This window comes from Dipodomys ordii, unplaced genomic scaffold (genome assembly GCF_000151885.1).
Source record: "Dipodomys ordii isolate 6190 unplaced genomic scaffold, Dord_2.0 Scaffold82, whole genome shotgun sequence".
NCBI classification, from domain to species: domain Eukaryota; kingdom Metazoa; phylum Chordata; class Mammalia; order Rodentia; family Heteromyidae; genus Dipodomys; species Dipodomys ordii.
This window is the reverse complement of record NW_012267298.1, coordinates 136,160-162,174: the sequence shown is the minus strand read 5'-3', so window position 1 is coordinate 162,174 and position 26,015 is coordinate 136,160.

Here is a 26,015-nt window from a genome sequence, read left to right as displayed (position 1 = left end):
TACAAAACAGATATTTTTAAAAGATAAAATGAAAGGGCTATGTCTCAGAAGATCTAGGGCTCCTGTATACTATTCCAGAGATACCATTTGCTTGTTAATTTGCTTCTGTTTTCCCATACTCATTTCCTCTTCCATTCATGATCAACATTTGTTTGGTGATTCTTGATGTTTTGCATCTCAAGTGAACAATAATTCTTGGAGATCTTCCCATGTCAGAACATGATGAGCAATCCTACCATTTTTGCATTGTTTTCCCGTCTAAACTGGCAAAACATTTGCAACCAGTGTTGCAAGGGCCAGATATCATTTCCCAATTATGAACTGGAGTTGGGAGTTGTTGGATCAAAGGGTAAGTTAAATCATCATTTTCCTAGCCACTGCCACATTGCTTGTCATAAGAATTGCACCCACTTACACTCTTGCCAAACATGTATAAGAAGAGAACTAATTCTGAAAGGTCAATCTGGAATCACACTACCACCCAGCAGCCATTTGCTGAATGTCCACTTTGTGCAGAGCACTGTGATAGCCATATTCTGTTATCTTAGTCAGCCACCACCCCAACCTTCCAGACTAGGTTATCATTGCTCCTTCTGTCAGAGAGAGATTCCCAAGATTCATCAACAGTGGTGAGAAACGTCAGCCTTCACAACCCTCACTAGTCTTGGAAGTCAGGAAGGTAATGAATATTTGTGCTGAGAATCGTAAGCATTCTAACCCTCAGCCTCAGTTGAGCATTTATCTATGCTGGTTACATTAGTGTGCCAAGTCCTCTGATGGCCTCCTGTTGCAAGCTCCACCATTATCTTTCACTCTCAGCAAGGCGATATGGAAGACTGATCAGTAGTGAGAGGCCTCAGGTCAAGGTTACACAGAGGATAGCAGATGTCCAGGGGGGCGTTGATCCCAGGCAAGCTGACAGTACCTCCCAAGTTTAGAAGTTTTCAGAATATACAATCGCTTGTGGGTTTGATCTACTAATGAGGAAACTGAGGCCCACAGGACAGAGGATGGGGCTTGTTCAGCGGTTGCACTGGTGAGGTGCTTGTTTCTTTACACCTTATCACATAGGTACCTGTGACATCCTCAGCTGCTGCAGGAGCGAAGGTGCAGGTCAGACTGCCGACCCGACCTCTCTATGCGTCCAGGGAACAATAAAGGTGGCAGCCATAACTCACAACGCAGCCAACAAGATGGCACACCCAGCCAGGGGCTCTCAGTCGGCCCAACTGCTTCTAGTCAAGGACTCAGCCAGGTTCTTGAGTTAACACCTGCTACTACTTACATAATGACCACTAACATCAATTCCATACCTGCTGTGTGCCAGGTGCTATAATTAAGCACATTTCTTCATTTAATCTTGATGATAGCCCAAACCTCAAAGTGATTTGCTCAATTTCACTGTCAGCAAGAGAGTTGGGATTGGAGCGCTGGTATCTTTTATAAACCTATGTGTTTTAGACAGAATGTTCTTTAGAAAGAGGAAGCTTATCTTTGGAGCTACACAGACCATAACGCCAGTGGATTCTTCTACTTATTTATTTGCTGAATCAGGAGAAGTTTCTATCTCTGAACCTTAATTTCTCTCCCTATGAAAAGAGGATTAATAATATCCACTAAACAAAGATATATTTACACTCACAGTCTTGGCAGCATTGTCCACAATAGCCAAAAGATGGAAAAAAGCCAAGTGTTTCACAGATGAATGGATTAAACACGGTATGGTAAACCCATATAATGGAATATTATTCAGCCTTCAAAAGGAAGGATGTTTGCTATTATCTGCAACATAGGTGAAGCCTGAGAATACTGTGCTACCTGAAACCAAACAATCACAAAAGGATAAATACTATATAATTCTCCTGGGACTTTGTCAGGAGCTGGGGGAGGAGAAGCAGGTTCTTATTAACAAGGTATGGACTTTCCGTTCAGAAAAATAGAAGGTGTTCTGTGAATGACCATAGCGAAAGCCACACCACAGTGAGTATGCTTAGTCATGAAAATGATTAAATGGGTAGAATTTATGTAAATTTTTTAATCAAAACTTCTTTTTTAAAAAAAAAACAACAACCCTGTTTTGAAGAGCTGTGAAAAAGGAAAGAGCTGGTGTCCAGCAGGCCGTAGCACAAGGCTTGGCTCAGAGGAAGGACTCAATTGACAGACGTGATGCTTGTTATTCTGGGTTAGGAACTGCTGGGGGTTCCCCAGGGAAGCTGGTAACAATGGGAGGAGAAGAAACTTCCTGAAGGCTTGCATGCTTCCTCTGGTGCTTGTCAGCCATAGGTAAGATCTAGAATGTGAACATGTTTATTCGCTGTTAAGGTAAATCAATAAATAAAAAGACTCAAGCTAGGCACCGGTGGCTCACGCCTGTAATCCTAGCTACTCAGGAGGCTGAGATCTGAGGATCATGGTTCAAAGCCAGCCCGGGCTGGAAAGTGTGAGAGTCTTATCTCCAATAAACCACTAGAAAACTGGAAGTGGTGCTGTGGCTCAAGCAGTAGAGTGCTCGCCTTGAGCTAACGAGCATAGGGACAGCGCCCAAGCCTAGAGTTCAAGCCCCACGACCAACAAAAAAAGAAAGTAGTGATTAAGGTCAGACACCAGAGCTTCTGGATCACACCTGTAATCCTGGCAACTCAGGAGGCTGAGATCTGAGTATTGAGGATTGAAGCCAGTCTTCAACAGAAAGTGTGAGACCCTTTATTTCCAATTAACCAGCAAAAAAAGGGTGAAAGTATGGTAGAGCACTAGTCTTAAGTGGAAAAAGCCCAGAGATAGTCCAGGCCCTGAGTTCAAGCCCCAGCACGAGCAAAACAACAACAAAGAAGTTATTGATGGAGGTGTCGTCAACACATTTCTTAGCTAGCTGGGCTTTTCCTCTGTCTTCACCTTGTATTTATCTCAAGGTTGCCTCTTTGGGAAGTGGCTTCTTCAGGCCTCTGGAAACCTCAGAAATCTTTTCCTGTTTGTTGTTCCCACATCCAGCAGGGTACCTGCGTCCCCTTGGGAGCCCCATCCAGTCTTACTGATGGCAGCAGTTGGGGCAGGAAGTTGGCAAGCCCTTGCACCCTGCTTGGTGGAATGGGTTCCCCTCCAATGTATCCAGTCAGTGTGCGGTTTCCCCTCCTATATAAACACAGGCTCTGCAGGCTGGTGAGCATTGACCTCTGAGGAAGAGAAGGATGGGAAAGAGAAGGGAGAATTGTGGGAAAGGCAGGGGAACACTCCTGGGTCTCCAAGGAAAAGGTAGCTTCAGGACATAGGCTGCCTAAATGGTTTTGATGGTTTTCATTACTTGGTTTTAGCTCCTGTTGGTAACTACTTTTCAGGTTTATCTGGGGAATCCATTTCTGGAGTTTTCGAACTCAACAGAAGACCGTGCAATCCCTACTCTGTGGAAGTAAGTGGTCCTGGCTCCTGAGCAGGCTGCAACACGTGTCTACGCGCACTTGCAGACAGGGAGCTACCAAAGATGAGCTGATTTGTCCAAGCTCTGAAAGGGAAAAGTCCCCAACTGGACCCATGGCTCCCAGTTCCTGGGTGGGAAAGACCACACAGGCCTCTGCTTGGCTGAAAGGCTCAAAGCTGCAGTCATGAGAAACAAAGAGGGTCTTCGAATTAAAATATCCATTTGCCCAAGAGGCTCTACATCTTTCACAAGGGCTGGAGAAGTTACATTTTAGAACTTGCCCTTTAAACTCCAGACCAGAAATATCACTTATTCATCATTCTTCCTTAGTAATCAGTCAGCATGTGTGACAGAAGGGCGTGTGGATAAGCCAGGGAGAAGGGGAAGAAAATATGTTGGGGTAGCATGGGGGACTTTCTTACTCACCAAAGTGAAGAAACAAGCTGGCTCAGCCTCAGTGATTAACACGGGGACTTTCTCCTCAAGGGTGGAGGAGCCATAAGAGCTGCCACAGTGATTCACACCTACAGGTCAGAATTTGCAAGTGAGCCATGTGTCTCTGTAATGCTCTTTCTTCTACAGGGTTTGGTAGCATTCATGGGCATAGGAAGTTGCTGCTGGTAATTCACAGGCATATTAAGGTCAGTAAGGCCTGGAGACCTGAGGAGGTTTGTTTGAAGGCGTGTGGCAAACGTATAAAGTCAAGCTGAAGTGACCTGGGGCTGAGCTCTGACTTCTTCCTGCCTCTAGAAGATCTTACAAGGCCCGGAAGCCGGCAGCCCCGGGGTCAAGTGAAGGGGAGGCAGCTCTAGGACACACCCAAGAGCAAGTTCTGGTCAGGCATTCCTGGCAACATGTGGTTCCATTGCTCACCCATGTTTCTTTCACCATTAAAGTTGATAGGCAGTGCTAACTGTCCACCGGGGCCAGGCAGTGCCTCTGGGTGGTTTGGGGGCATGGAAGGAGAGGTCTGCCTTCTAAAGTCTCTCCCACACACCCCTTTTTCTTTTACTGTGGAAGTTGAAACAGTTACATAGGACGCTTACTCCCTTAGTTTGAGGCATTATAGTCATAGTAAGCCTGATTTAAAAATTAAATAGCAGGTGCTGGGAAGGTGGCTCAGTGGTACAGTGCTTGCCTTGTATATACGAGGCACTGGGTTCAATTCCTCAGCACCACATGAGCAGAGAAAGCCAGAAGTGGTGCTGTGGCTCCAGTGGTCAAGCACTAGCCTTGAGCTGAAGAGCTGAGGGACAGTGCCCAGGCTCGGAGTTCAGGGCCCATGACCGGCAAAATAAATAAATAAATAGCAATGTGTGTGAGATATATAGAGGCTTTAGCCCATCATTAACACTCCTTAATGGTAATTATTTATATTCCTTTCTAAATCCAAAGACAGCCCTGAGTATCACACCTTTATTTCTCAGATTATTCCAGCTGAGGGAACCAGGCTTTGTTCTGGCAGATCCAGGAAGAAAGCAGACAAAACATGAACTCTGTCTTGGACACCTTACTTTTCTGCTCAGACAGCCCAATAACCTCCCATTACCTTGAAGTGGAAATTCAGACTCGGGTTCTTCGCAGGGGCTGTCGCCATCGCACCATCTCACCACTCTCATTGCCCCATACCATTTACCATCGCCTTCCATCCTGCAAACCCACCCAGCTCTTTCCTGCTGCAGACCCTGCCCACAGCTTCCCCTTCCACTGACTCCTCTCTCTCCTTCAGGACTTGCCTTGAAATGCCCCATTTGATGATCTAACTGACCATGTGCAGAAGGAAGGTATTCTCTCTTGTCTTTCAAAACATTCTGGTAATTTTTTAACCTCCTTGAATGTAATGTGTATGTGTGTGTGTGTATGTGGGGTGTGTGTGTGTGTGTGTGTGTGTGTGTAGAGTTGATCCCATTATTAGCAAATTTTGTATTTGTGAATTTACTTACTCTCCTATGCAAAAAGTGGTGAAAAGTTTGACCATTTTTAAACTTTGACAAATTTGAAAATTTATCAGACAAATTGCCAGTGAGTCATGCCTGTGCTTGTTGCCTCTCAGGAGGCTGAAATTGAGAATCAAAGTGCAAAGCCAGCCTAAGCAGACAAATCTAAGAAACTCTTATCTCCAACTAGCTAACAGGGAGAGACTGAAGAGGAGACTCTGGAGAGCTCCAGAAGTGAAGGCATGGCTCAAGTAGAGCACCATCCTTGAGCTAAAAAAAAAACTAAGCAAGAGTGTGAATCCTGGAGTTCAAGCTCCAGTACCTGCACACATAAAAAGACAATTTATCATCCAAAGTACATGTTCTCAATTGAAATCCATCCAACAAGGTAACTTCTTGTTTCTGCTCTCATGCTGTCAGACCCAAACACGTGTTCTTTTCACAACTTAGTGCCATGATTTTCCTGTTTATGTGCTTTTTTTTTGCTGGTGCTGCTAAAGTGCTATCTGATGCTACTTAGGAGTTCAACATGGCTGTAATGTGCTTTGCAGGGGACAGTATCCACAACATTAGTTGTAGTGCTGTGGAGCTGTGAGTTCAGTAAGTCAACCATATATTCTAAATAACATGTCTTTAAACAGAAACACACATAAAATAAGGTTATAAATTGTTGGTTGATGAACCTAGAGGCTCACAGGAACCTAACTCTTTGTTTTCCCAGGAACAATAGTTTATTATTCACTAAGTCAGATCTTGTCATGATTTCCTAGACTATAACTGCCATGAATAAGGAGAGCAATCTGTGTTTTTCCATAAATATCACAAACATAATTCTGGAGACTACATTCACAGGGACAGGCTTTCCCCATCAGCTCTAGAGAGAACCCAGCCTTGCTCCTCCCTAGTTTCTGGAAGCTTGCTGATGAGTCTGGGTGTCCCTTGTCTGGGCAGCTGAATCTGTGCCTTGTCAAGACATGGCATCTTCCCTAGATGTTTGTCTCCCTGTCTCTCCTTCTCTTGTCATACTGGATTCAGAGCCCCACCTACTCCATACTAGATGACTTCAGCTTAACTAATTGCCATATACCCTCAAAAGCCATTTTTCCAGAAGGATATGAATGGGAGGTAGAGAGGTACACACTCGATCCCAGTATTATACACATACACACGCACACATAGTATTTAATTTTTTTATGAGTGTGCTAGTAATGGGGTTTGAACTCAGGGCCTCACATTCTTGCTTAGCATTTTCTGCTCAAGGCTGGTGCCCTACCATCTGAGCCACAGCTCCACTTCTAGCATTTTGCTACATAACTAGAGATTTAAAAAAAAAAAAAAACCTCTTAGAATTATCTGCCTGGGCTGGCTTTGAACCACAATCTTCATTTCTCAGTTTCTTGAGTAGCTAGGATTACAGTTGGGAGCTTGCTTGACTCCAGCCCATGTTTATTTATTTAATTAATATCTTCCCCCTCCAACAAGATTGTGAGTTCCATGACAGGAAATGAGTTTCTTATTCTTTTTATCCCTAATAACAGCTCCAACTTGAGACTTATCTCAGTCAATATTTGTTGAGGATGCCTGAATGAATAAGTGAATGTATGCATTTCAAGGCTGAGAACATACGAGATCAATCGGCCAGTGGGAGATCACACTCTTTTGGAGTCCTAGGCTTCTGGATTTCTTTCATCTATGAGGTTAAGCAACACAGAAGCCAAGTGGGTGAACTTGAAGCTTTAACCTCCTCCCTAGTTGACTCCATCCAGCTACCCTGCTTGATTCTGTTTTACATATTCTGCTACCAAGCAGTATTGTTTTTGGAAAAGTGTTGTAATGTGTCTTAAAAGAGTGGAAACCACGGGGCCTAGCTTCCCATTTTATAGATGAGGAGACAAGTCTAGTGCAGTGCCATTGGCCGCCAGCCTGTCATGGTAGAGGCAAGACTCCTGTCTTTGGAGCCTGTTCCAGCAGCTTTGCCTCTGCCAAGACATACAATGGGAGTGCATTGGAATTTGCTCTCCCTAGGACCCTATTTTTCTATCCAGAGCAACTTCTGACAGAAGGAATCTGAGCCCATGGCATGTGACCCTTCCCCATAGCTCTAAAAGGCCCTTTGTGCCAAGTTCTGTACAATCTCACAGGCCTGTTTCAGGCAGATCCATCTGCAGACAGGTCACAATCCTGGCCTTCATCTCAGCCGAGCTGTGTTAGCCTGCTTTTTAAATACACTCTTTGCTTTCTTGGAAGATGAAGCCAAGGGAGGGAGGGCAGGCTCAGGAGGCCCTGGGGCAAAAGCGGGTGGGCTGGGCTGCCAAAGGAAAGGGGTCTGTTCTGCAGACCTGGCTAGAGAAGCAAACTATGTTGATTATCTCCTAGGCCAGCTGCAGAAACAAATGCCTTAGCTAGGCAGTAGAGTATAAATAGCCCAGAATCCACTCCTAGCCGCTTGAAAACAAGGATTTTTTTCTTCTTCTGTGTTTGAAGAACCAGGCTTTAGAGCTCTCCAGAGTCTCCTCTTCAACCCCACCTCCAAAAGATATATGTCTTAGCACCATTATTAGGACCAAGTATCACACAGCTCTGATAAGCAATGATTAATTCATTGCCAAGTTTAAAAAAAAAGGCATTTCATTGGAAGTCCCCTTGTTATTTGGCATTCTGACTCGTTGGATGAAAGGAGCAATTTCACAGCAAGTTCAATTCCCTGGGATTCACCTAGTCCCCTCTGTTTATGCACCCCCTGGGGGCAGGGTAGGGAAGGGCAGAGGCCTGGGTCACTGACCTGGAGATCAGAGAGGGATAGACATCTGGAGAAGAACAGGATGAGCCTGGCTGTTTGCTGAGATTGTTGCATTCACGTTCAAGGTCTTCCCTTTGGAGGGGAATGAGCATCAGGAATTAGGAATCAGGTCTCTTGGCAAATACTCTAGACAGCCCTGGGCTGCTCATTGACTGCAGCAGTAAGTTTGAAGGTCAAGTCTAATGTCCAAAGCACTTATCACATCCTGCCTCTTACTTGACTTTCACAACAATTGCTTTTGTTTTGTTCTATTTTGTTTTTAGAATCAAGCATAATACCGACCTGTGGTAGAAAAGATTAAGCTTTAAAAAAATGTAAAGAAAATTATCTGACCAGAATCCCAACCTTCTAAGACAGCAATGGCTTTTTCGTGATCATCCTTCCAGACATCCTTTATTGGATATACAGTATCATTTTACCTAAATGGGACTAGATCATTGTATTACTTGGGCTCTTGGCAGAAATAGATGAAGTACTCAACTGGAGAACCAAGGAGAGATTAATGAATGAACCATTTTACATAGATGCAGGCAGAAGTTAGGGGAACCTGCATAAAGAATGAAACACATCCTGTGTCCTAGTGGAAAACTGTTAATTACCTTTAGGATGAAGGGCAAGGGGATGGAGTAGTTATTGAAAACCAGAGCCAGGGGAGACTCTGTGGCCTTCAGGGAGACACAACTAGCCCCAGCATGCCAACAGAGTCAGCACCAGGAATCAGTGTCTTCACCCAGGACTAGGGTTGTAACTCAGTAAGCAACAGAGAGCTAGCCTAGCAACATGAGCCTCTGAATTTGATCACTGGCACTGGAAGAAAACAAATGCCTCACCCCACTCTCCTCCCATCACTCTATTGCTAGTGCCTCCCACTGGCCAACCTAGTCAGTTAGGGAACATGGGAGTCCATTGACACCAGTCTGTAGAACAGACAGGAGAAGTGACAGGACCACTTCCATTAGATACACTTCCATTAGATTCTCTATAATGCTTCCTTGATCATCAAGTGGCAAAAGGGGTGGGCTGGGCTGCCAAAGGAAAGGGGTCTTGCCACTCAATGGCAAGAAATCTTTTTTCTGATATTTAATATATTTTTTATTATTTTTTATTGTGAAAATATTGTACAGAGGGGTTACAATTACATGGGCAAGATTATGAGTACATTTCTTATCAAACATTGTAGCCTCCTCCTTTGTTTCCCCTTTCCATCCTTTCCCATCTTCCCCGCCCCACTCTCCCATCCAATCCTCCCCGCCCCCACACCAAAGTTGTAAAGTTTGTTTTTCGACATAATGATTTGTACATCTCATTGTTGCAATGGGTCCACCTGTATCCCTATTTAAACGATTTGTTTTTCCCCTTCCCCTCCACAAATTATACCAACATCAAATACAATGAAAGCAGGAGTTATACTGTGGGGGAGGGACATACAAAGCAACAAAGAAATAATCTTATAAATGTGTTAGAAACAATCGCATGAAAGAAAAAAAAACATTAGAATACATATCTTAGGGTTCATTTCCCTAACATCACCTTATCTGACCTTTTCTGCTTGACTCAGACATATACTAGATATTGCAAATAAGGGAAACCATGGGACCTATGTTTCTTTGGGCCTGGCTTACTTCACTTAATATAATTTTTTCCAGCCTTTCCATTTCCTAATAAATGGGGCAATGTCATTCTTTTTGATGGAGGCATAGAATTCCATTGTGTATATATACCACATTTTCTTGATCATCAATGGCAAGAAATCTTTAGCTCAATGAATATAGACCAACATACGTTTGAGTGGACCTTGTATGAGTTAGATCATTTTTTTTAAACCAGTCCTCTATGAATGGATATGTATAGTGTCTAACCTCTTCAGAGGTGGCTGGGATAAACAGATCTGCATGTCCTAACTCTCTGTGTACTTAGGATACTTATTTTTCATTTGTCTTTTATACTCTTTTGTAACCGGAGGCTCACAGTTAATGAGATTTGCTCTGGCAAATCTCTGTAACTTTTGGAGACTTCTTATTTTTTGGGCAATGAACATGGAGTATCTTTGTACTAGAAAAGGAATAATAGTGCCAAGTGCCAGTGGCTCACTCCTATAATCCTAGCTACTGAGAAGGCTGAGATCTGCAGATAACAAATTGAAGCCAGCCCAGGCAGGAAATTCCATGAGACTCTAATCTCCAATTAAGCACCCAAAATTCAGGAAGTGGAGCTATAGCGCAAATGGTAGAGCACTAGCCTTGAGCAAAAAAAAAAAAAAAAATCTAGGGATAGTGGTCAGGCCCTGAGTTCAAGTCCCAGGACTAGCACAAGAAGAAAAGAAAAAAATACAAGAAATTAAGTTTGACTTTGGGGGGGGGTGGTAAGAAAGTTTCTTCTGTTGGAAGTCCTTGCTCTGAAAGGAAGGGATAACTAGTTTCTAGGAGAGCAAAGCCTCAGTGAGTCACAGGGGGTCAGAGTGTATCACACTAGGGAACAGCATCTGAGGAATGCTTGGATCAGAGCTTTCAGGATTATCCTAGTCAGGGGCGGTGCCAGAGGGGAAGAGAGGAAGTGTGAGGGCATCTGAGAGGAAGTTCATAGGCAAAGAGGAAGTGATGCTGCCTTTATTGTAGTTTGCCTGTGGAAACGTCTCCCCAGACCTTACAGTGGCAGAGCAGGGAGGAATGGGCTTGGACTAGAAGTCAAGGACATGAAGGAAGTCCAGGGAAATGGTGGAAAGGGGGAAAACGTCCTGCCTGTGCTTCCCAAGGCACTTCTTGTTCACACCTCAGTCTTCAATTCTTAAAAAACAAAAACAGAACAAAAATACCAGGAACAGGCAAAGTGCTGGCAACGCAGGCTTGTGCCGAGGCATACTTGACCTATACAAGTGACAGGACCTGATACTTCATAGTCGTTTCACCAATGTGGGCTTCTTTCAATAACTATTGACTGAGGCGGAGACACACAGAGCTGATTCTTTTCTCATCTTCAAGGAGCTTGGAACCTATCACAAAGGCCTCCTGTCTTTGTCTGGGCTTGTCCCTCTGTCTGGGACATGCTCATCTCTTCTACCTAGTGAAACCCCTGACATTCCTTCATTGTCCACTTACGTGGGAAACAAATGCAAATGTGCTGCTTTTTCCTTCGCATTCCCACGGTACCAGTCTACACTGCTCTCTTGGGCCTTATTATGTGCGATGATTTGGGGTTTGGTTTCCATTTTACCCGGGCTACTCACTAACTCAGTGTGTCACAGTTTCCTTGCAACCTGAAACATTCTCACATGAAAAGCAAGCTTTAACATCCTCACCTGAAAAGTGAGAGAACTAAATCTGCATGCAAAGTGCAGGAAACAGAGTCTGACACCCAGGTAGGCTACTCAGTAAGTATTGAATGATTATTCATTGCTGCTTACCTGGTATAGAACAAGGACTTGATGGATGTACGGTGAAATAATTAATGATGAGTATTCCCTACCAAAATAGCATGATAAAATATGACTTTAAAGCCCTGTGCCAGTGGCTCAGGCCTATAATCCTAGCAACTCAGACTGATGAGATCTGAAGATCAAGGTTCAAAGCCAGCCTGGGCAGAAAAGTCTGAGACTCTTATCTCCAGTTAACCACTAAAAAGCCAGAAGAGAGAGCTGTAGCTAGAGTAGTAGAGCACTAGCCTTGGGCATAAGGTAGAACACTGGCCCTAAGTTCAAGACCCAGAAAAGAAAGGGGAAAAAAAGACATTATGATAGAATGTCCTGGAATCAACAGCATGCCAAAGATAAGGTACATTGCCAGATGGGGAAGATTGGCTTCCATGATAAGCAGAAGCCTGAGAAGGGGGTATAGCGGGGTCAGGCCAATGGCCCAGGAGGGATCCACATGCTAGGTACAGAGGGGAGCAGAAGGAGAAGGAGCAGTGGAGGCTCAATTCCAGCACTTCCTGCCAGGTTGGCTTTGAACATGCCCCTAACCTCTCTGACCTTGAGTTCACATTGTAACGATTAGACCACACAGCCTTCTTCTCTCTGAGTTGCTAGGAGGCTATGGTAGGGTGAAGTGGGGACACTCCAGGTGCAGTCAGAGGCAGGTGGCCTCTGTGTGTGATCCCACCATCCTCTTTGCTACTCTTAAGCTGTGCCATGATTGGTCGTTATCTGCGGCTCCACCTGGTGAGGTGCCTTGGGGCTTCACAGTCTAGGATTTCCTGGTTCTGGGAGCATGCATTGGGATGAGAACAGAATGGTGGGGAGCCAGCAGAGCTGGCTGATTCCAGGACCCCACTGAGCACCCATCTGCTGGGTCTGCCAAGGCCAGAGCAATGAAGTGGAAGCCAGGGAAGGAGTCCCAGGGTCTGAGCTGGATGCCAGCCTGGGCACTGACTTTGTGCTTCCTGTGGTGTCCCCATAGGTGTCATTATCCCACTGCCTCCCCTGGCCTTCCCCCAAGAGCAGCCAAGGGCTCTGGCCTCCATCGCCATGGAGACGGTCACTCTCAAAGGCCTGGCCTGTGCTCTGTCTGCTGTATGTCATTGATTAGGGAGGCCTCCCCCTCTCCTCTCCAAAGGCAGCTTCCCTCCTTCAGTCATTCATTGCTCATTTATTTCTTTGGATTAGAAGAATATTTCAGATACTCAGATGCAGAAGTGAACAAAATGAAGAAGTCTTTGCCTCATGGAGACTAGATTTGAGTGTAAAGAGATGACAACGTACAAATAATAGATGGATGTGCTCATATATAGATGTGCTAATATAGATGTAGGAATGGCTTCTCAGAGGTGACAGTGGAACAAAGGCCTGGATGTAATGAAGGAGCTGCCATGTGGGTATAGAGGGAGAGAGGCCTCCAAACAGGGATGGCCAGCGTGAAGACCTCCCATCTGGGGAAATGGCAAAGCAAGGCTGGATTGAGAAAACCAAGGCAGCCCAACGGTTAGAATGCAGGAAATAAGACTGAATTGATTTGGGGCATTGGACACCATGCCAAAGAAGTTGAATTTTATTCAAAGGAATGGAAAGCCGTTTCCAGTCACAGAGCAAGGCAAAGAAGAGGAGGTTGTGGGTCCACCTTTCAAGTTTGTTTGTTTGTTTTTCCTGGATGCTGGGTAGAGAATTGAGAGATGTCGCATGAGGGTATTTGTATGGTGTGTGTGTGTGTGTGTGTGTGTGTGTGTGTGTGTGTGTGTGTGTATGTGTATTTGTATGGTGTGTGTGTGTATGTGTATTTGTATGGTGTGTGTGTGTATATGTGTATTTGTATGGTGTGTGTGTGTGTGTGTGTGTGTGTGTAAGAGTGAGTCCTGGGGCTTGAATTCAGAGCCAGGGAGCTGTCCCTTAGCTATTTTGCTCAAGGCTAGTTCTCTACCACTTGAGCCAAAGCTCCACCTCTGGCTTGTTGATAGTTAATTGGAGATAAGAGTCTCACAGACATTTCCTGCTTGGGCTAACTTTGAACCATGATCCTCAGATCTCACCCTTTTGAGTTGCTAGGATTCTAGGTGTGAGCTACTTGTGCTTCCCTGAGATATGTGTGTATGTGTGTGTGTGTGTGTGTGTGTATGTTTGCCAGTACTAGGGTTTGAACTCAGGACTTGGGCTTCCCCTTAGCTTTTTAGTTCAAGGCTAACTCTCTACCATTTGTATCACATCTTCTTTGCTACTCTAAGTAGTGCCAGCTTTCTGTAGGTTAATTGGAGATAAGAATCGACTTTACTGCCTGGGTGGGCTGGCTTCAAACTATGGTCAATAGATCTCAACTTCCAAAGTAGCTATGATCCTTAGATCTCAGCTCCCTAAGTAGTTATAGGCATGAGCTAACTAGTCCATGCATGAGCCCAGCACCTGTCTGAAGAGAGAGTCTTAGTCAGAAGGTGTTGCCATTTTTCAGAGAAGATGAAGGGTTGCTTGGAGGAGATTAGTAATGATCAGTAATGGCTGGAGGTGAACTGGAGACTCAGGCTGAAGATGGGCCCACACGACTCCTCACTGATCAGCCAGAAGTACAGTGTAAGAACACTTGATTTCTCGAGAATGACTAGACTTTCCAGCTGAACTAAATGGTGCTTTTTCCTCAAGGAAGAGAAAGAAAAGAGAAGCTATTTGGAGTAAAATTCAGTTCAGTTTTGGACACTTTAAACTTGAAGTTTTCAATGAAAAAATTGACATACTACACCCTGTACACATGTATGATTATATGTCAATCCCTTTTTAATGTTAAAGAAGTAGAAATACTAGCTACGTGATTTGGTCATTACAGTATACAATTATATACAGTATACAATTATCACATGGTAATCCATACATCTTTTTATTAAGTCAATATTATGTGTGTATTATATAAAAACATCCTAAAATATTGCTCTCTTTTAACTCTGAGAAGTCTTATAATATTCTCCCACCTGTGAATATGTTACTTTACATGGCAAGGAGAGATTGCAGGTGTGATAAAGATTTGGACCTGGTGACTGGGAGATTGTGCTGGGTTATCCAAGAATGGAGAATTTGTCCTGGCTGAGATCAGAGAGATGAGACCAGGGAAAAATGGCCAGAGAACTTCCATGTCATTGGCTTTGGTGATGGAAGAGGGGACTACAGGCCAAGGACTACAAGCCAACCTCTAAAAGCCCCTAAAAGGTTGAAAAGTCAAGGAAGCGATTCTCCTCTGGAGCTTAAGAAAGGAGCATGTGAACTCAGCCTTCTGAGTACCTAGGATAACAGGTGAGAGTCACCAACATCATCTAGCACTGCCTAGTGGTACTCCTCTCCAACTTCCAAGCTACAGCACTGTAAAATTGCACCCTTGTGCTGTTGTAGGCCTCTAAATTTCTGGTGATCTTCTACTGCGGAGATAGAAAATTAGTACAAAGAGAAAGTGATCAACTGGTCCAATCACCCTCCAAACCTGTGTTGGATGGAAATAAAAATTCTCCCATGGTTTGGACAAGGTGGAGATCACTGAAGATTGTGATCATTTTTGTTCAGCAGAGTGAAAAGCAGATTATAGGAGAATGTGAGTGGAAGGAGGTAAAGTCTGAGATGAGGCCAGTCTTTGGAGGAGATTTGCTAGAAAAGGAAACTTAAAAGTAGGGCAGAGATGGATGTGGGCTTAAGAGAGAGTTTCTGTTTTCATTTCTTGAGAGGGCAAGCACTTCTGCATGCTTACATGCTGATAGGGGTCAGCTAGGAAAGAGGGAAAACGTGATGAAGCAAGAGATGGTCTACATTCCCACTCAAAGTTCTGTATTCCACCCACCCTGGATCCCTCAGATGCTAAGGGCAGAAGTGAGGGCCCACAGATCAATCCTGTAACCAACCTTTCTTGGAATATAGGATTCTTCCCTAAAGAACGTGGGTACAAGAGCCTCACCTGGAGCCTTTCACCCTTCAACTTGATTCTGTAGCCACAAGGCCCATCCTTTCTATAGTCTGGACCCCAGAGTCTCTGATGTCTCATGCCACAATTCCATATCTCCACACAGTGGGACTGCATCTAGTTTGCTCTTTGTACTTCCTGACCCAGTGGAGATAATGACACGCACAAGGCCTTTGAGAAATGTTTCATTGGATGATGGGAACAGCCACCATCACTGAGGGTTTACAGTGTGCCCAGGACTCTGATGGCCCTGAATGTGGATCTCACATCATCCCAATCATTTCCATGTAACAGACAAGCAATCTGAGGTCCAGGGAGGTTAAACAACATGTCTCAGGTCATGTGGCTGGAAAATGTCAGGATCAGAACTTGAGCCCTGGCTCCAGAGGCCACTTTCATCACCAGTGACAGGTGCCCAATAAAAAGCTAACTTCAGATGCTAAAGGAAGAGTGGAAAGGAATGGCGGCCTTAGAAATGATGACTGAGCTTGTATTGGAAGGAATGAGGAAGACATAGACAGTGAGGAGGAGGCAGGAAGGGACTTCTAAGTGAAGAGAAAAGCAGGAGAGAACACACCAAGGTGGGAATGGACAACAGGAACTGTGACTCTGGCTTGGAACAGGAGCATAAGGCAGGGGGAAGGATGCTGCCCCTGTGCAATGTAAATGTAAAGCTAGCAGACACAGCTCAGCACTCAGGTTGTGTATTGTAGGCAATAGGTAGGCTCGCCAGAGTCTGGTAGGAACTCTGTGGGCTGCCAGGGTCCTCACCCACAGGACTGGGATCAGGAGAATGGGAAACCAGAGATAGTGGCTTTCCCCAATACAATGCCGGTCCCTCAGCCCCATTACTGACTCTGATCTGTCTAAGTCTACCAGAATCTAAGTTCACATCAGAACAGCAGTGGCCAGGGACCAAGGCCTGGTGGGGGCTGACACAGTGTCAAAGGAGGAGCAGGGGCCAAGCTCTGTTTCCACAGACAAAGGGAGAAAGAAGGCTGAGTGATGGGGGCGGCATGTGACACCTGGGCCACAGGCCTGGGCATCCGCCGCTGGAGTCTGGAGAAGAATGGCTCCCTTTGTCTTGCTTGTAATTTTTCCAGAAAAGAAAAGACTCCAGGGCTTGTGTCTCCTGTGTGCACAATGCTGGCTGCCCAGGGCTCCACTGAGAGGGCCTGCCCTGGCATTCAGAAGCACTAAGGCCCCTTCGCTGTCTTCATCCTTCTAGGCATACAGAAGCGGGAAGTCTGAGTAGTGTGCCAGAAATTCTTCAGGGGTCTGGGAGACTGCATGAAGGCCTAGCATACACCGGGAGCTTTGTCTCACAGTCTCAAAGAGAGCAATGGATCTGCATTCAAGTTTGGGGTGGGAATCCAGGCCAGCTCCTCCTCATCCTTTCCTCCCTCACTTTGACCTCTACTCCCTGACATACAGCAGCCAAGAGTGGCTGCAAGCACAGTCCATGGAGCCAGGCAGGACCTAATGCTGCCATGTATAAGGACAACCTCTATGGGCCTCAACTTCTCTATCCGCAACGTGGGTTTCATAGTACCTACTTCATAAGCTTGTCAATAGAGATGGGAAAGTGCCTATCACCTGCATAGTATTATGGGACCCATCCTCCAAAAGGGCCCAGAAATGGTGGAGACCAGTAGATTATCTGGCTGGGCCCAAATTCCTCCAAAAAGACTTTTCCAACACCGTGCAATCTGTCTTTGGCACACACATGGCTATTGCGGGTAAAGAGAAAGGGAGAGAGATTCATCAAACATTTCCTATGTGCTAGTGTTATCATAAATGGCTCAGAAATTAAGAGACTTGTCCAAAGCTACGGAGAGGAAGTGAGCGGGATTTGAATCTGAGTCTTCAACTCTTTGGACCTTAGATGAAAACACTCATAGCCCCTTTGGTGTCTTTTCTTCCCCTTAGGCCTCTCTGCTGTCACCAGTCTTCAGTGTCTGTCACTAACTCTCCACAAAACATAGCCTCCAGACCCTACACACCTGCAGCCTTCTGACCAATGCAGAAGAGAAACACACTGTCACCTGGAGTTATGATTCCAATCCGAAATGCCTCACAGAAGTTCCTGTGTTGAAAGACTCACTGCCAGCTGATGGGGCTTTGGGGGAAGTAATTGAACCCTGAGGACTCTAATCAATGAGTTCATCCTCTGATGGATTCCTAATGGGATGGCATTCCCGGAAGGTGGTGGACACCTTGGGGGGCAAGGCCTCATTGGAGGAAGTAGTTCATTGGGGGATCAACCTGTGAAAGGCAAATCATGTGCTCATCCTTGTCCTCTGTCTCTCTTAGTTCCTGGTGGCCATGAAATGAACAGCCTCCTGTACCATCTGCTTCTGCCACCATGCATGCTATTGCTTCCCCGTAGGCCTAAAAGCAGTGGAACCAGCTGTCCATGGGCTGAAACCTCTGGAACCATGAGCCCAAAATAGATCCCCTCCCCATAGGGACTTTTTCCCAGGGACTTTGTCATAATGATAAAAAGTGGCTAACACCTGCTTTAGTCAAGGTATCCTGGTTATCTATAAGCCCTACGGCGGTGTGGCACATGGCCCACCCATAGTCTGCTGACAGTCCCCACACTCTGTGTATTCAGTACCTTGTGCCCGGGGCAGTCTGGAATAGTCACTGCAGATCTTCCCTGCAGTGACTTCTCACACAATAGAGGATCACTTTCTTTAGCACATTTAAGCTGCCGCCACCACCTCCAATCTTGGGGACTTTCTCTGTCCCCTTCCGGAGCTAACCCTAGAAGAGAATCCAGCCTCTCCCTATCTCACATGGATGCTGAAGATCTTGTCATTGAAAAAGGTTTTCTTGTTGATTTAGATGAATAGGGGGAGCAAAAGCAGATATATAAGTAAATAATGAAAAAAGTAGCAGGACCTTAAAGTATGGAGAGAATAGAAGTTAAGGATAGACTCATGTAGGCTCACGTTGGGATAAAATTGTATCATTAAAATGGCTAAAGGCACATGAGAATGACTTCCCTGAGCCTCAGTTTCTTCATCTGAATTCTAGGAAGAGTCATTTGACAAAAGTGATCAAATCTGAAATGCATACACCCTCCCACTACCAGGAAACTCTCACATAATGCTAAAAAAAAAATCTAGTGTACCAAGAATTCCATGGCACTGTGTTTCTAATGGAAATTTACAAATATTCACCCACTAGCATACAAGGAGTTTCATGTGCTGTATTTGAGTTTTCTAACCAGCAAGGTTGACAAAACAAGTATTCCAGCTCTCCGCTCACAGTCCCACATGAGATCTTGCCTGTCCCTCAGTTGCATTCTTCAATGCTACTTCTGGGGTCTTCTTACTGTCTCTGTCCTCACAACCATGGAGGTGCCTGGAAACCAGCAGAGGTTCTGCAAGGAGCTGGTGAGCATTGGGATGACACAGGGCTGGACTGCATACTGGAGAGCACAGGGTTTCCTGACCTTTCTGAAACCAGCTCCCTTTACAGATAAGTGGCCATGTGAGTAACAGAACCTAGGCTTCCTGATTCCTAGGCAAAGGCTCTCCTCCCTTCCAGAGGCTCCTGCATCTTTCCCTAACTTATGATGGATGACAGTGGTCAAAGTACAGAGACAGAGGCAGAATAGCCTGAAGTCTGTCCTCATTGTTGCCAGAATCATCTTGTAATTTAAATAATCTCCTAAATCTCAGTTCTCCCTGACTGTAACTCCTGGTTACAGATGCAGTTGTGTGTATTAACGGCCTATACCACTGTCCAGGCCCCATTAATCCTTGTTGAGAAGAGGCTCTGCTTAGCTTTGCCTGTGAAAGTCTCTCATCTCTAGCTCTGTATCCTCGCTGGGGCTCATTCTCCAGCTTTTCATGCTCAATCACACTGATCCACTCAGAGGTCACCTTTGGGAAGTCTTTCCTCATCACACCCTCACCCTTCCCCTGGGGATTTCCCTCCTAGCCCCTCTAGGGACCCTGACACATCACAGACAGCAGAGGTCAACAACTATGTGAGAAATGATTAATGAGTAAAGCAGAGCAATGGATGATGACAGGCATAATTTACAAGCAAATGAATAAATTGCCCTGAATTCATGAAGAAATTAATAAAACTAATGGTGGAGACCCTGGTAACTCATTCTCTTGCTCTTGTTGATTGAAAGCCAGGAGTACACAGATCTCCATCCTGGTAACGACAGTCAAGACACAAGCTCAGGGCACATTTCCTTGGGATTTTCCATGAAGACATTCCAATAGAGGAACCACATGAATAGAGCCATCACTGGGAGGGGAGAAGGGAAAAGGATTGGGGGATAGTGGATGAAAATTACCAAAGTAGGGGGAGGGGGAGGCTGGGAAGGGATGGGAAGGGGAAACAAAGGAAGAGGCTGCAATGCTTGATAAGAAATGTACTCATTATCTTGCCCATGTAATTGTAACCCCTCTGTACAGTATTTTCACAATAAAAATAAATTAAAAAAAAAGAAAATTACCAAAGTATACTGGAGGGAGACAGACAGACAGAGAGACAGAGAGGGAAGCATATATTTATATATATATGAAAACAGCATAATGAATGCCACTTAAAAACTGTTTGAAAGGTAGGGACCAGGAAAGAGAGTTAGAAAATAGTGATTGAAGTGATTGATCAAAATACATTATATGTATGGATGTAAATACCAAAATGAAATCCTTTTGTACAATTAATTTATGCCAACTAAAAGAATAGCATAAATGTCAACCTCACCAAAGAAAAAAGATAGATGGCCAATATAGTCAACCTCAGTCATAATAAAAACATATGTAATTTAAAATGAGATAATTCATTTCTGCTATTAAGAAGTGTGTAATGCTCAGTGGAACAGAGAGGCAGGGAACAGAGCTTCGAAATGTCACCATATTGGACATTCTTAAGTCAACCTGTCAAAATTGATAACTTTAAAATCCATGTCTCTTTTGAATCAGCAATGCCACTTTTAGCGTTTAACCTGAAGAAACATTTGGCACTGGGTGCTGATGGTTCACATCTGTAATCCTAGACACTCAGGAGGCTGAGATCTGAGGATCATGGTTCAGGCAGGAAAGTCCATGAGATTTTTATTTCCAAGAAGCCAGAGTGAAGCTGTGGCTCAAGATGCCAGCTTTGAATGAAAAGGCCGAGGGACTTCACCCAGACCCTGAGTCAAACTCCAGGACCAGCACACACACACACACACACACACACACACATACACACACACACACACACACGCACACACACACACGCACACACACACACGCACACACACACACGCACACACACACAAGCCTATTTGGCAAGAACACAAATGACATGCAACAATTTTTAGCTGAATGTTATTTGTAAAAATAAAATATACAATTCAAAATGAAAGTTTGTAAGTCTAGTTAAATAGATTATGTGTTATCTGCACCATAAAATAATCAAGTCCTGTGCTTCCTGCCATTAGGACTGTGATACAGCATGTGACACTTCCTAATCATTAAGTGGCAAAAACAAATGAAGAAGACAGTCCTTTCATTTAACATATGTCCACATAATGTTTATTCCTGAATGAAAGCGTTGTGAGAACCGACACACCAAAAGAGCTAAAGTTGTAAGAACTACTATTTTTAATTTTTGTAGCTTTAAAACATAATGAATGATTATTTTCATCATTAGAAAACTTTAGTCAACAGCTCTTTGGGGGTCAGGGCAGTCAATCACCCATGGGACAGCCCAAAGCCCAGCTATGGATGATTCCTGCTTAGTTCCCACCTTCCAGTTCAGTTTCCATCATTCCCAGCTCTCCAGCTGGTCTGTGGGTCACTGCCCAGTGACCCAGTCCCTCAGGAAGGCTGCCCCAGCCCACTTTCTGGAACAATAGAAACAATGGCTATTGTTATTGTTCAAGGCAACCTCCACAGTACGACCTGAGATCACTTCAGTACTGGCCTAGAGAAGTTGAGTGTGTGAAGGTGCAGCTCAGGGACAACTGCACTGGGCACAACATTGGGACACTTCCCTCTGCCTTTCTGGGCTTTGTTTCAAGGTCACACTGCTTGTGGCTACTGCCCTGGGGCACAATTAGAACTCACCAGCTCTATCCACAGCCCTAGGATGTGAACTAATAAGGCTTAGGCAGAGTTTTGAATCAATCAGAACAGAGGGAAGGAGCAAGGGAGCTCTGGAGGGAAGCAGGCAGCACAATAAAATAATATTCTATAGGATTTCCTAACTGCCACGTACCTGCTTCCCACCTTGGTATTGGGTAAGCTTGGAGTCAATGGCTTTGGGTGAGAACCTAATCTTGGAGTTTTAGGTTTACCTAGTAAATCAACTTGTTTCTTAGGACTTCTGGTGAGGAATAACTAGATTATGTGCTTAATCTTAACACAGTGCCTGGCAGATACTAAGACAGTCATTGTTGTGTCGTCCTGTTACACTCAGATTTTGGGTGACAGGCCTGCTCTACCTGCCTTTGGGCTATGCCAGAGAGTTTCTTTGGTGGACCAGCAAAGGACCTCTGACAAGTGGCTGTCAATGGCTACTGAGAATGTCCAGGAGAGGATAAGACTTCGTGCTGAGGCTGGCTGCTGCATGTGAAGGGAACGAAGCCTCGGAGGTAGAGATGATGGCTTTAGTTGTGCTCACCCACAGCAAAAGTCCTAACCACTTGGAAATAGGCCTCACACATGATCAAGGTGAGCTCATTACAGTGACTGTGTCCTTAGGAAAAGGGATATTTAGACACAGAGACAGAGGCTCAGGAGGGTCATGACACTGAGGTGACACATCTCCAAGCCTGAGAAGACCAAAGTTCCATGGTAAAGCTCCAGAAGCCAGGAGAGACACACAGAACAGGCTCCCTCATAGAGTCTGGAAGGACTCAGCCACACAGATATTTTGGACTTCCAGCCTGCAGAGCTGCAACACTATGTGTAAATCATCAAGGTGTGGTGCTTTGCTATAGCAGCTGGAGCTGACTGGGGCAGTGGGCGTGGAGTGAAACTGCAGGACCCTTGTCAGGTTGTTCATGCCCCATGAGACAAGTTCCTTTAGCGAATACTAGCCATGACTTTGTGGACCTGAGCAAAAAGCTGCATGGAATGCTCTGGCAGATACATGCTCAGCATGTCACAAATCTGCATACTAGTCACTCCTGGAAGTCAACGGAAGGGCCTGAAATTCACTTTTAGTTGCTTCACAAGTATGCATCCCCTTCCCCCTTTGAATTGCTAAAGTCTCTGTACAGGAAATGGGTCAACACATTGAATCCCTAAGGTCAGACACCAGGCCAATCCTTTGAACTCAACAAATGGTCAACTTTTTACTAGACAAGGTATGCTCTACATTAGTGTATTACAGTAAATTCTATAATAAGATCTCCCTCCCCTTTGGCAATACTGGAGACTAAACTCAGGACCTTGGGCTTGATAGGCAGGTGCTCTACCACTTGAGTCAAACCCCTAGCCCTTTTTTGCCTTACTCTCCAGATAGGGAATAACTTTTGCTGGGGCAACCTGGACTTTGATCTTCCTATCTCTGCTTCTCAGCAACTGGGATGATAGGGGTAAAGCACCATGCCCAGCCTTCTATAGTGAGGTCCTGGTGTCTTTCCATCCTCAGGCCTGGCACGGTGTATCTAAAGCATTCAGTAAATATTCATTGATTAATATTGAATCAATGAGTGGACATTGTTGGGTATATAATTTGGCCTATAGAATGATTAAATCTTGGATAAGGGGTTATGTTTTTAAGGAATAAACTTTGCCAGTTCCTATTGTGATCTTAGGCTGGGAAAATGTAAAACAGCATCCAACATTTACTATGTCAGGTCACAAGCTTCATGCAGAGTCTCACCTTCTTCACAAGAACAGCACTACAACTCTTTTTGCCAACGTGAAAACTGAGGCTCAAAGAGATGGAAAATCTTGCATCAGAAGTTCTAGCAAGTGAAAGAGTCAGACTTTGAAATCAGAAAGACTGGTTCCAGAGTCCAGTTACTCAACTGCAACAGTCCACTGCCGCCTCTTACTAAGGAAGTGAGGCCCTTCTTACCACCCAGGTCCTCTGCCACTGAGGGTGAAACTGAGCAGGACTTGAAAAGCATCTCACCCTTCTTTTTTAAGCAAGGAAAACAAAAGAGGGAAGACATATGACAGGCTCACAGTGAGAAAGTGCCCCAACTGAGACTTGAACCCAGGTCTCTCCTGACCTCCAGGCTGGTGTGTCTTGGTGGAATGGAGACTTGAGCTGTCAGTGGTCATTCACCCACATTCCCAGCTCTCCAGCCTACAAATGGGTGGCAAAAGGCACTGGCTGCCAGCCTGCCACTTCTGACTACAGAGAAGATGTGGGTTGGGAACAGCACTGTACATCCACCCATCTTTCTTCAGGGCCAGATGCAAATGGAATCCCATAAGCCTAGGTCCTAGCATTTTCTGAGTAGTGTTATAACTCAGAACATGAATGTACCAGTTTATGAGCTCTAATAATGCAGAGACATCTAGCCCTGCTCCTAAAGGAGACAAAATGAACTTTCGTATGACAGATATAGCCAAAGAAGGCTGGATCTAAATCTACACAAGTCCAAATGGCCTGTCTGCTTAGGGGAGGGACACTGATGAGCTCGTTTTGTATTTTCCAACACAGTGTATGTGGTAGTGGCTTCTTCACTTGACTCCACTGCTTCTCCAGTGACCTTGTTTGCCACTGCAGCCCTTCATACTATGAAGTTGTAGCTGTAAATCACAGTGACCCACGGCCTGATTTCCCCACCACCACCACAAAAAAGACTCAGAGTCCTTACAGAACATTGTTTTTTAAAAAATGATCTCCTTCAGGCCCAAACAGTCCCTGATCTATTAGACAGCCGCTGATATCTTTGCTTAATGCTCAGAGAAACACTTTGCAAGAGAGCATTTGTGGGTCACTTGAAATCGCTGTTATTTTCCACCCAGCTGAGAGGCCGTGCACCTTAACTGGCGGTTTGGATTCACCGCCCTCGTGCAGGTCAGAACACGTTAGCGCTGAAATAGATCTGGGACACACACACTGGGATGCTGACACCTTTCCTTCCATGTTATACATTTGGCTTCTACACACTAAAATGCATTTTCCCAAGAGAGATTGGATACTCAAATGCTAATAATATAATTTGAATGTTTATCAATAGGCAACTGAGACCCACAAAGAAAAGAGTCTAATGTCATACAGCTAACATTACAAATGGACACAGCTGGTAACTGGTGGCTGGAATTTTCACACTATTGGATAGTTTTACCCAGATATATGAGTATAGTCAATAAATACATTATCATTGTAAAAAACATTTAAGTGCCAAATATATGCTTACAATGATTTTTAAAGAGCTGGGAAGGTGGCTCAGTGGTAGAGTGCTTGCCTTGCATGCCTGAGGCCTTGGGTTCAATTCCTCAGCACCACATAAGCAAAAAGAAAAAAGCCGAAAGTGATGCTGTGGTTCAAGTGGTAGAGCGCTAGCCTTGAGCTGAAGAACTGAGGGACAGCGCCCAGGCCCAGAGTTCAGGCCCCACAACTGGACCCCCCCCACTAAAAAAAAAACCCAATGATTTTTAAATTCTTTATTTTGATCTCATTGTATACTACTCAATCCTGTTTTTTTCTTCAGAATTATCTAATGTGAAGAAGTGGAAATCAGATCCTCCCAGGCTTTCATCCATATAGTTAGTATGTGATTGAATTGTTAAATATATATATATATATAGTATAATAAGAACATACATTTACATTTATAAATTTTATTTTTGTATTATCCTGTTTATAAGACCAAGCTACAGTGCTTCAATGTTCCCTGATGATTTAACCTTGTCTATGACATTCGCTCTGTACTGGTCCATCCAGAACTTTGGAGTTTTGGTGATGTGTCCATCATATTGCATTGGAATGCATAAGATTCCATATATCATAATACATATTTAGCCATTTATTTATCTTTGAGAATTCAGATTGTTTTCACCTATTTTTTCTACTCAGTCACAACTGTAGTGAAATTCTTTTGTGTATAAAACTCTGGAACATGAGCCAATGTTTCTATAGAACAGATATCTAGAAGTGAAAATGTAAGATCTAGAGAAGTCTAGGGAAGGCTTCACCTTAGTCATAGTGATTACCCTAAATGCTGTCCTCTTCTGAACCTTCCTTAAGAGATTACAATTGCCATACATTTTGCTTACATTTCACCTAGATTTTCACCTAAATTTTACTTATGTCTCATCTGTGGAAGCAAAGCATGGTCCTTTTTTAAGAACAACCAAACTACACATAAAAGGAAACTTTCAGGTTGGTTCTTTTAGAAAAGTATTTACACAAAAAAATGAAAGAGGTCTGCTTTCAACATCTTACTCAATTTAGCATTGAAAGTTCTAGCTAGTGCAATAAGACAAGAAAAAAATTGCAAGACATACATGTCCAAAGGAAGAAATAGAACTGTTCCTGGTTGCAGATGACATGATTATCTATGTAGATAATGCCAATGAGTA